The following is a 13,418-nucleotide window of genomic DNA, read 5'->3' on the forward strand; positions in this document are numbered from 1 at the left end:
AGTGCCCTTCTCCTAGAAGAGCTGCTTACCATAGCTAGAGAGTTTTCTACCCATACCAATAGGAGAGTAGCCACTGAACCATTACAGTGCAGTGGTTAACCCCTTGGGTGAAGAAGAATTGTTTGATAATCACAGTCTTGTTAGTTGTATGAGGACAGAGGATAATATGTAAAGAATAGGCCAGACTATTCGGTGTATGTGTAGGCTAAGGGAAGGAACCGTAACCAGAGAGTAATATTCTATTTATATATATATATATATATATATATATATATATATATATATATATATTCATATATATATAATTTATATATATATATATATATATATATATATATATATATATATATATATATATATATACACACATACATAAGTCATATTATCATGTGTAATTCCCTAAAACTCGTAAAAATAGTTTTAAGCCAATGTCGACAGATATTTTGGATGGTGCATATAAGGGACGTTCTGCTGTAGGGTTTCCGACTTTTACTGTTTATAGCTCTTCTTGACCTGGATTTTCTGTTCATTCATTCTTATACATGAAAACTATTATTATCAATAACAATAATATTAATGATAATAATAATGATGATAATAATAATAACAACAACAACAACAACAATAATAATAATAATAATAATAATAATAACAATAATAATAATAATAACTGGTATGTATACAGTAAAACAATAGTAATAGAAATAACCGATACATATACATGTATATATATATATATATATATATATATATATATATATATGTGTGTGTGTATACACACACACACACACATATATATATATGTATATATATAATATATATACATATATTATATATATATATATATATATATATATATGTGTGTGTGTGTATATATATACACATACATACATACATTATATATATATATATATATATATATATATATATATATATATATACTGTATATACATTTGGTATACTTGAATACTTTCCTTGATAATCTTATAGCATGCAAATTTCAAAACCGGATTGGACAACTGAATGAAAGAAAATAAAGCGACCATTAGACACCCTTTAAATGAATAAAAAAAGAAAACCCTTTAGGATGGTTGGACGCATCTACAAAGGGACCTATTTACCTGCAGTAAAATGACTCCGTAATAATGGCAGGAAGCGTGATGCTAATGGATGGTTCTCTTTATAAGGAAGGACCAAAGTCTGGTTAGAATCTCCCTTTTTTGTGTGTCTCCTTACCTGGAAAAGGAAAGGAAAAAAAACCGGTAATGATCATGATAATAAGGAAGCATAATATAATATTGAAAATGTACGTAATAATTAAAAGATAACGAAAAATTAATTAATTTTATATACTGTTTTTATAAGGAAAATGAACGCAATAATCAGATGTATTATGAAAAACTAATTCACTTCTATATATAGGATTTTATAAGGAAAATGTACGCAATGATTAAAAATATAATGATAATGAAAAATTAAATTATTCGTATATACTGTAATGTTATTCTAGTCTCATTTTTAAACTACACGATATACAGGAAATAGATTTGCACGCTCACTTTCCTTGTCACAATTAACCATATCTATCTAATAACAAGTTATGGAATCCTTTCTCATAACCTTCAAAGGAAACCGAGCTATTCAAATGGAAGGTAACTAACCACCATCAATCAATCACGAAGTTAAATTTAGCTTCAGTCCTCCGTTGCCACCGGAATTTGGGGAAATTACTGCATATCCAAGTTGTCATAATTACTTAATTATAATCTTGAATAAACTTCAGCATACGACAACCCAAACAGTTTTAGTTTATTTACTTGTGGTGGCCGATGCGGTAACATCCCTGACTGGTGAACCCCAGTCCCGTTCAAACTCGATAGTTCCTTTGATCGATACAACCTCACCATCCCTGTGAGCTAAGGATAGAGGGTATGTGCGAGCATATAGATCTATCTGTCATCAGCAGCCACTGCCTAGTCCTCCTTGTTCCTAGCTTGGGTGGAGATAGGGCTTGGGTGCTGATCATATGTGTATATGGTCAGTCTCTAGGACATTGTCCAGCATGATAGGGCAATGTCACTGTCCCTTGCTTCTGCCATTCATGAGAGGCCTTTAAAACTTCTAACGTAGTAACTTCATTTGCAAAACACCCGCTTCCTGTTATCATGGGCATTTCATGAGCAGTTACAGCGCTACAAAAAAATTACATTATATACATACTAATTATCAACGCATTGTCATTTAATTCTGAAGGTTCTCATTCTTTATATTATATCTATAATGTGACCTAGAAAAGGGCAGCTGGAAGCTGAATCTGCAATTTAAAACTCGGCAAACCTTTGTTTCCTCTCTCTGTCTGTCGTGGAGTGAAACATTACTTTAATATTAGTAAACAAGGTGTTACGAGCAGCAAATGTTTTCATGTTGAACAGGCTGGCATAAGTCTTTTAATAATTTTTATATGAAATATCTATTTTGATGTTGTTACTAGTTTTAAAATAACTTATTAATTGTTAATCATTTCCCATATAGTTTATTTACTTCCGTATTTCCCTTCCTCAATGGGCTATTTTTCCCTGTTGGAGCCCTTGGACTTGTAGCATTTTTATTTTTCCAACTAGGGTTGCAGCTTAGCTAATAATAATAATAATAATAATAATAATAATAATAATAATAATAATAATAATAATGTACAGGGTTTGTCAATCAGTCAGTCAGTATATCTCATTCAAAAATGTAATAAAGTTAAATCCTTCGTTAAGATATTCTTGGCCTTCTCGTCTTACGATACTGTGATCAAAATCTCGTCAGTGAATAAAAATCGCTTTCACCTTATAAGTACATTTCTTTGCTTCGATATCATGTGAGTAATGTAACATTACCTCTCTCAGACAACCGGTTCAACCATTCCTTTCTCAGTGGGATCTCACTCTTTCAATTTTCTATCTTTGGTCTCCATTCTTCATATCTCCTAGAGACCTAGACTATCTGATTATCTATCATCTGCCCATCATCATAAGAATAAAGTTCTTTCTATGTTTTGAAAGGCGATAATTTCGTTAAATTCTATGTTTTGAAAGGCGATAATTTCGTTAAATTCTATGTTTTGAAAGGCGATAATTTCGTTAAATTCTATGTTTTGAAAGGCGATAATTTCGTTAAATTCTATGTTTTGAAAGGCGATAATTTCGTTAAATTCTATGTTTTGAAAGGCGATAATTTCGTTAAATTCTATGTTTTGAAAGGCGATAATTTCGTTAAATTCTATGTTTTGAAAGGCGATAATTTCGTTAAATTCTATGTTTTGAAAGGCGATAATTTCGTTAAATTCTATGTTTTGAAAGGCGATAATTTCGTTAAATTCTATGTTTTATACTCCAGAAAAAAATTAGTCATTTGAACAGTAAAATGCATTTCATCATTGTTTTATTACAATGTGCTTAATAAACCTCTGATATTTTGTGTCGAACGTCACTTCCCTTGAATAAACAATCAGCCAGTGTTTCATTAGTGCAGGTATTTTGATTAAAATTTGCGTAGTAAACTTTTTTATGCCTTTTTTCTTTCTATTTACTGAACACTTTTCGGTTGTTGTGGGAGGTTTTAAACACATACATAAACAAATGCATATAGATACAAATTTTGTGGTTATTTTAACCTTATAAACATTACATTGTATTTTGATTCATCATTTACAAAGGGATACATTTTGGTGTTCTCTCTCTCTCTCTCTCTCTCTCTCTCTCTCTCTCTCTCTCTCTCTCTCTATATATATATATATATATATACATATGTTTGTATATATATATATATATATATATATATATATATATATATATATATATATATATATATACATATGTTTGTATATATATATATATATATATATATATATATATATATATATACACACACACAATATATTTGTGTTTATTTATGCATGTATTAATTCAGGTATGCATACTTCATACTTTGTTTGTGAGCATATGGTAGTGCTGTGAATTGATCAAATACATAAGTATTTATAAAAACAAAGGTAAACTAAACACTAAAAGCTAGTTAGATAATAATAAACATGCATAAATGAGATACAGATACAATGGGTAGTTTAAACAACTAATCAAATAAACAAACTAGTATTTAACAACCGGAAAGAAATGTAAGTTTACAGAACTAACTCAGCAAAAACAAACAAGTACCATTGCGTTGATAAATGCAAAGATGTATTTAAAGTAAAAATAAAATATTTGAGTTTTATGTTAAAGACTAAAAAAAAGACATCACATACATCTTGTTCTGGAATCAAGGCTATAACAAGGGTACAAGGTAACTTGACGCCGCTAACGTTTATGTATTTACTCTCTTTAGTTTTTTTTTTTTCTTTTGGGAATGGAATAATTGCCGTTTGAGTGCAGCTCTAGAACTGGGTCGCTCAGCAAACAACCGATTCTCAGACGAGGGAACTGTTCACCTCTGGTAGGACGATGGGGTTGAGAAATCATTATGATTACAGGCTTTAAGAGAGATTGCTAAATTGTTCCCAGGTAGAGAGTTGTTACGAGTTTGATGATGTGGAAGTACGTCTTGTTAAAATAGAGATGAGAAGGAAGAGAAGAAAGGGAGGAAACGAAAAGAAAAATAATAAAGAGAAAAAACGTAGTAAACAGGATAAATTATGTGAATCATCTTTCGGCAAAGTGAAATAAAAAATCATTCCATACACAGTACAACTGCGCAGCAAGTTTATCCACTGAAGCAAATATCAGCTTTACTTATCTCCTGGCAATAAGATCCAGTTCACCTTGAATGGAATCGATATATGAAATTTATGAAATTTAAAAGGAAAACAACCACTAATGATGAACAAACAAGCTCTTAATTGTAGTCGTCATAAACAGAAAACGCCACAAATGGTTTAGTAATCAATTAACAGCCCAACATGATAGATGGTTTCAGTAAGTCCGACAGAGAGAGAGAGAGAGAGAGAGAGAGAGAGAGAGAGAGAGAGAGAGAGAGAGAGAGAAAATTATTCTTTCAATTATAGACAATTGGATTTCATCATTTAAGATACCTGTTGATAATCATAATAAACACATTAAATAAACATCAATTATAGACATTTGCGTTTCATCATTTAAAAAATCTGTTAATAAACATAATAAAAAACATAAAACAAAATTGATTATGTAACTAAATCATACTCAGACCTTAAACTTAATAAGCAAAAGCAAAAAATATGTCAAACAAGCATTGCATTCATAGCAAACGCCACTGGAATAGATTAATTTCTAGAATGGAAACACTACGTAAAGCAAATGGCCATCCATTAACCTACAATTGTTACATAATAGAAGAATCATTGTCACTGGAAAGGATTAATAAAGCGGAGCTAAAGTTTACTTGCTAATGGGCACCTCTGCTCAGGTAAGGCCGATCTGCATGAATAATTCTCTGAGTTTTTTTTTGTTTTTTTTTTTCTTTTTGCTCACCGTTGAAAAGGCTGCAGTGCTTTATAGCTGGAACATTGCAATCCATATAGGTAGTCTAACATTGACAGAAGTAGATATATATACATACATATATATATATATATATATATATATATACATACACACACACACACACATATATATATATATATATATATATATATATATATATATAAATTTTAATGACACCACTAAGGAAACCGCCTTCAATGAAAATTGCAATAGAGCGCAGCTGTCCCAATAGCATACTGTATATATATATTATATATATATATATATATATATATATATATATATATATATATATATATATATACATATATATATATATATATATGCGTGTGTATGTGTGTAAGCGCGCTTCTGTAATTACATTTCATGTGTGAAAGGCATGTGTTTCTACAAGTAACTTAATTATTGGTATAGGAGCCGAGTGCTAGTCAATAGTAAGGGCATAATATATTAATATATTAATATATTTAGCATGAAATCATAAACATGTCTTGAATTTCTAAGACTAAGCTAGAGCAAATAACAAAAGATTTTGTTGTAAAACTCAATGGACCGAGTGATGAATGTTTTACTGAAAATTGAAAAGCGCCAATAATTTTACTGTTCACTTGGAACTAAGAGATAGGCATAGACGTTTCAATGTGAAATGACAAAAACAAAATAAATAAATAAATAAAAAAGATGAAAAACAACAAAATAAAATTCAAAGTATTTGTATACGAAAAAAACCACTATAATTTACGTAGTGAAAATGAAAAACGATAACTACAGAATTGTTACAATGATACTGTCATATTCAGTTACATAATTGTTACGTTGAAACTGTAAAGTGGCAGGATTGATACCTTTAAACAGAGTAGAAATAACAAATGTACACAGTAGAAGAGAGAAATCAAAAGAATTAAAACAATTAAACAGTGATAGCAACAGAATTGCTTTGGTGATATTGAAAAGAAGACAGATTCTATTTAAGTAAAACTGACAGTGACAATGTAATGGAAAAGCGACACGATTCATTTAATGAAAGAGCAACAGCATTGTATACGAGATATTGTAAAAGCAACACAGAATTATTACAGCAAAATAGGGAGAATGACATTGGTTACAGCTAAATTAAGAACAACAGAATTTTAAACCATGAATGTGTTAAAAACAGACTTGTTTCAGTAAAATGGAAATAAAATTAAAGATTTGTTAAAGAGACACTGAAGGAACAAGAGACATATCGAACTGAAACAGACAGAAAAATATTCGTTTTAGTGAAATTTAATGGGATAAAAATATGAAAAATAGAAATAGATCAATACTCGTATATAGAAACTGACTGCAAGAGAATAGAAAGGGCGAAGTTAACAGAAAAAAACGGAGTTACACATTTTTTTTAATCATAAAAGAATAATCAAAATTGACCCTAAAAGAATTATTACATTACGAATGAAAGAAAAGCATAATTATTACCAGGAAATCGAAAGGATTACAGTATAGTTTTATCGAAATTGAAAGCAAAAATATTTACATAGAAATGCTACAATGAAATTGAAGGAATGGTTGAATTGCTGAAGTTTACAATGAAATTGAAAGAAGAGTAAAATAGTCACTCTAAAATTGGTGTATTTTTTTTTTTTACATTGAAGTGGAAAGAATTATTAATATTGATACAGTCAAACTAAAAGACTTATACGAGCTAAACAATGAAAATAACAGCCGGAATTATTACAGTAACTTTGAAAGAATGACAAAATAGTTAGTGTGAAATTGACAAACTTAGTGATTTTTATATCAAAATTAAAAGAATGGAAGAAATTTTCTAAGAATGTACAAAATATCACCATAAAACTGAGACATATTTACTGCAATGCAAAAAGATATATATGGATTTTTCGAACGAAATTTCGAGAGAGCTTTTCTAAAATCATTACGAAGTCAAAGAAAATTAAACAGCTCCCTATCATAGGAAGAAGAGTGACACCATTTTGTTGAAACTGAATAGTGTCCATAATCTTTCAAAGAAAATTAAGAACAATCAAAAATTACAAAATTCATTATTCAAATTATTTTAACGGAAATAATAAATAGACCAGAATTAGATTCACAAACTTAATTTCCATTGGTATCCTAAAGCACTTAAAACCATTTTCAACTAGACATGGGTGTGAAAGGTAGATACCTGAAGGATATGAAGGGTCGACACCAGAAAGATTAAGGATCGACACCTGAAAGATGTGTAAGGTCGACAACAGAAAGATGTGAAGGATCGACACCTGAAAGGTAGGAAGGATCGGCACCTGAAAGATATGAAGGATCGACACCTAGAAGATGTGAAGGATCGACACCCAAAAGATATGGAGGGTCGGCACCTAATAGATGTGAAGGATCGACATCTGAAGATATGAAGGGTCGGCACCTGAGAGATGTGAAGGATCAACACCCGAAAGATGTGAACGATCGACAACTAAAAGATATGAAGGATCGATACCTGAAAGATATAAAGAGTCGGCACCTGAAAGATTTGAAGGATCGACACCTGAAAGATGTGTAGGATAGACACCTGAAAGATGTGTAGGATAGACACCTGAAAGATATGAAGAGTCGGCACCTGAAAGATGTGAAGGATCGACACCTGAAAGATATGAAGGAAGGACACCTGAAAGATGTGAAGAATTGACACCCGAAAGATGTGAAGGGTTGACACCTTAAAGATATGAGGAGTAGACACTTAAAAAATGTGAAGGATCAACGCCTGAAAAATATGAAGGGTTGGCACCTAAAAGATGTGAAGGATCGACACCAGAAAGATATGATGGATCGACATCTGAAAGATGTGAAGGGTTGACACCTAAAAGATATGAAGAGTAGACATTTAAAAGATGTGAAGGATCAAAAAGAAAGATGTGAAGGATCGACACCCGAAAGATGTGAAGGATCGACACCTGAAAGATGTGAAGGATCGACACCCGAAAGATGTGAAGGATCGACACCTGAAAGATGTGAAGGATCGACACCCGAAAGATGTGAAGGATCGACACCTGAAAGATGTGAAGGGTTGACACCTAAAAGATATGAAGAGTAGACATTTAAAAGATGTGAAGGATCGACACCCGAAAGATGTGAAGGATCGACACTTGAAAAATGTGGAGGGTTGACACCTGAAAGATATGAAGGGTCGGCACTTGAAATATATGAAGGGCACACAATTAAAAGATGTGGAGGATCGACACCTGAAAGATGTAAAAGGTAGACACCTAAAAAATATGAAGAATTGACACCTGAAAGATATGAAAGAAGGACACCTGAAAGATGTGAAGGTAGACACCCGAAAGATGTCAAGGATCAACACCCGAAATATGTGAAGGATCGACACCTGAAAGGTGTGAAGGATCGACACCTGAAAGATGTGAAGGATCGACACCTGAAATATGCAAAGGATCTACACTGAAAGATGCGAAGGATAGACACCCAAAAATGCAAAGGATCGACACCTGAAAGATGTGAAGGATCAACATCTAAAAGATATGAAGGGTTAACACAATTCTCAATGCTATAATGAGAATAAAGGAAATTAGATCACCAAACAATATCATCCAAGAATTAATTATATCCACTAGTTTAAATCTTGGCCAGATAGACAATACGCGTTGACTCAGATGAGGAGTCAAGGCTAATCAGCAATCGAAATAATAATGATAAAACTAAGATCTAGGGAAGTTACAACATAAGAGAACTCAATAAAGTTCATTACCTCCGCCAAAAAAGTTGGAAGCAGGTCACGTGTGTGTGTTTGTTTGTGAACAGCTTCCTGACACCAAGTTTAATCGTAGAGTGACGAAACTTGCAGGGATTAACTGTTACGTAAAAAGCTGGAAATTATTAAATTTTAGAAGGTCAAGATAAAAGGTCAAGGTCACAGTCAAGCAAAGTGTCCAGTTCACGTAATCAGCCACAAGTTTTAGACATTATTGTCACAGACTTCAAACTTGGTTCATATTTGAATGCATAAAAATCCACGCCAATTAATACACGTTATTGTCGAAGGTCAAGGTCGAGTCCAAGGCAAGGTCAAGCAAAAGGTCAAATTCCGGTCATCAGCCATACGGCCACAATTTTAATCGTAAAGTAATGAAACTTGCATGGATTTCAAATTGTTATGTGAAGAGTAGTAAATGATTAAATTTTGGAAGGTTAAAGGTCAAGGTCAGATGAGAAAAACGTCCATATCACGTAATCAGACATAAGTTTTAACACACTTGTCACAGAGACTTCAAACTTGGTTCATATATAAGTGTATGAAAATCCACGCCAACGAGAAAGATCTGCACTCTACTGAGTGCCCCCTCAAGTTAACATTGCTGTAACATAGTTACTAGCTATCTTTGATTCCGTATAAGTGAGAAGGTATAGAAAAGATGAGGAAGCCATACATGAAGAGCACAATTCCAAAGAAAGATTGATACGGCAAATACACGCAATACAAAAGCTAATTTCAATTCTTTACCCAAGAAGCGATGTTTGATCGTGGTCTTTGGTAGGTGAATAATGAAGTGGGAATAATGTAAAATGGTGTAAAAGTGACGGATTATCGTAATTCGCAAGGTTTAATTAGTAGAAGAAGCAATAACACGAGTAGTGATAAAAAGGAACAAAACTATCCAGAGACAAAACAGAAAGCTGATGAAAATAACCTTTTAGTAAAGTATTCCAGAAGTTTGTAAATAAGAGATTCACAGAGGCAACTTTCAGGTTTTATTTTTATTCTGGGATGTCTCTGGTATCGGAACAGTTATAAAAGAATAAAAAAAATAAATATAATAATATTGCCTAAAGGAATGCACTGTAATAATGAACAATTTGGAAACTACCCGTATGAAGGAACATTCCTTTAAGAAAACTATATAACGTTCAATCAGTTACCAAAAATTTTATTCGAAATTAAAATAAAACCAATAACAGGTAATTCTCTCTCTCTCCCTCTCTCTCTCTCTCTCTCTCTCTCTCTCTCTCTCTCTCTCTCTCTCTCTCTCTCTCTCTCTCTAGTTTTATCATTTAATCAATCAGCTTACTAACTTTTTTAAAAACAATTGTTGTTCCACAGCGACCTACGGATAAATTATAAATCCCGAAAGACACGTTAAGCTTGTTCGAGAAAAGTTCCCTGTTATCTGATACTGATGTGAATAAAAGCGAAAGGATGTAATGTAGTACAAGGTTAAAGCGAATGCTCGCTAATGGTGCCTTGGCATTTGCTTGTTTATATACGAATGCAGGTTTCTGTTGGCCAACAAATACTCTATTTTTATTTAGCATAAGACATGGTCAGTCTTCCAATCCATTAATTTATTTATAAGGAGAATTAACTCGAGCAATAATAATCATTTTAAGAGTGTCTATTTAGTTAGTCTTAAGCCCTCATGCATTCCAGCTAGATAAAAGTCTTGTTACTTTTAAATGCAAGTCTACAAATCAAAGATCTTTTATGAACAATATTGTTACACTGACATCCGAGAGCTGTGATTGGTTTACGGGGCACCCCTCCAGTGTTCTAGGTCTCTCTATATCTTTACTAACACAAACATCTTACCTCCCTCTCTCTCTCTCTCTCTCTCTCTCTCTCTCTCTCTCTCTCTCTCTCTCTCTCTCTCACACACATATATATAAATATATATATATATATATATATATATATATATATATATATATATATATATATGTATGTATATATATGTATATATAATGTGTGTGTGTGTTTGTGTTGTGAGAGAGAGAGAGAGAGAGAGAGAGAGAGAGAGAGAGAGAGAGAGAGAGAGAGAGAGAGAGAGAGAGTATCCTGCATGAAGGTGATTGGGATTAAATGTCAAAATTTACACACACACACACACACAAACATAAAAGGATCCCAAATAGTTCGAGAAATTTGCCAATTATTATGTCAAGGAATTTTCTTTGGATTTAATTATATTGACATTTTGATATTGGAGTGTAAACAAACAATTCTGCGATTGCTTCACACTCACTGTGCTTAAAATGCCAAAGCCGGAGGTGTGTGGCAACCCCACTAGAGTACCCCACATTTAGATGGCGGAAACAGCCACAGAGGGTAACGTGGCTGAGTGGAGTGGCACTCTATCACATATGCTTGGTTTGTGGATTGTTCCAAGACTAACTGCCTACCAGATCAACGCCCTCCCCTCTAAATGAGTGGTCAATTAAACGTTGTATGGATTACAATTTCATGCCTTGCTATATATATATATATATATATATATACACACAAACATATATAAATGTATATATATATACATATATAATATACAAATATATATAAATATTTATATATGTGTATATATATCTATATATTTATATATGTGTATATATACATATATATATATATATATATATATAAACATATATATAATATATATATGCGTATATAAATATATATAAATATATATATATATATATATATATATAGGCCTATATATCAATAAAATATTTCCGGACTGATGCTAGAGAAATATCCGAAAAAATTGGTAACTGCTACATTCAGACTTTAATTGTCCTTTTACACACACATACACATATATATGTATGTATGTATATATATATATATATATATATATATTTATATATATATATATATATATATATACACAGTAGAAACTGGAAATTATTTATACCTTCAAAAACTACATATACAACAATATACATTACAACCTAAGCGACCCCTTTGTTATTTCTGGCAAGTGAGTCTCCTTCTTCGTCCAAGTAACTCCTAATACACTTTAGTTCAGGCCTTAAACTCTTAGCTATTCACGCAATGTTATCAACCGAATCGACGAAAAATGAAATACAAATAAAAGAAATAGGAAGAAAGGAAAAATGAAACAAGAAAGATAATTACAAATCAAACAAAAGTTGGTCTTGGCGTTAGATTTTATTTGGGCCATTCTGTGACGTCAGAAGGAAGCCATGCAAATGCACGTGAGTGACTCTTTGCTTTTTCTCCTTCCTCCTAAAGACAAAGGTGGCAGAGGGGAGGAGCAGCAGCTTCGTGATACTTGGGAATCTTACGCAGATTTTCAGGCAAAAATATTATGCAGATTTTCAATAAAAAATGCGCAGATTTTCTGGCAGATATACCACGCAGAATTTCAAGTAAAAATATATTAATGCAGATTTTCAATAAAACAATACGCATATTTTCAAGCAAAAATAACCCTCAGAATTCTAAGTAAAAATATTAAGCAGATTTTCGATAAAATACGCAGATTTTCAAGTAAAAATAACACGAATAATTCCAAAGTAAAAATACTCATATTTTCAGGTAAAAATATTGCGCAGATTTTTAGGCAAAAATATTAAGCAGAATTTCAGAAAACCATTACGCACAATCAGGCAAAAATGCGAAAATTTTCAGGCAAAAATATTACGCAAACAACATGACGCTTGTTTACGTTTTAGTGTGTGTGTGTGTGTGTGTGTGTGTGTGTTTGTTTGAAAAGTATTCAATAAAAAAAAAAAAACAGGTTGTACGCCTATATACTCAATGCTTGCTAACAGGTCAGTCATAAAAATTACAATCTCAAAGTAACATTCACACACATATTTTGAGTATCGGTATGATCAGCAAAGCTGTACTTTTCAGGGCTACCCATACTAGGTTGGTTGACTGTGAGCGATCAGACAAAAATCTCCCGCCATCCCAGGACTCATCTCTCCAACAATGACCTTTCATATAATTGTGATTGAAGCCTTGTACTGGCCTAAATATTCATAAAGTAAGGCCGTGGCCTTTTGACCCTCTTTTACATTACACTTATTGCATTTATGATAGAATGGGACCAAAACAAATATTATCAAAGAACCAACTAAAAAGTACCCAAAGATTGTTTTGGGAAGACGCCAAATCAAAATTGACAATAA

General features: G+C 32.1%; 1 protein-coding gene across 4 annotated transcripts in view; it reads right to left on the reverse strand.

Moving 5' to 3' along the window:
- LOC137655879 (uncharacterized) overlaps positions 1–13,418 on the reverse strand; it is a 1,037,971-nt gene that overhangs the window by 559,324 nt on the left and 465,229 nt on the right. Inside the window, exon 1 of one of the 4 annotated variants that reach the window (XM_068390093.1) lies at positions 1,122–1,239. The exons of the other annotated variants lie outside the window; for them this stretch is intronic. The gene's annotated coding sequence lies outside the window, so the exon portion shown is untranslated. Of the gene's footprint in view, positions 1–1,121; positions 1,240–13,418 lie in introns of those variants that run through there. 4 annotated transcript variants of the gene reach the window in all.

This window comes from Palaemon carinicauda, chromosome 16, assembly GCF_036898095.1.
Source record: "Palaemon carinicauda isolate YSFRI2023 chromosome 16, ASM3689809v2, whole genome shotgun sequence".
Taxonomy (NCBI): domain Eukaryota; kingdom Metazoa; phylum Arthropoda; class Malacostraca; order Decapoda; family Palaemonidae; genus Palaemon; species Palaemon carinicauda.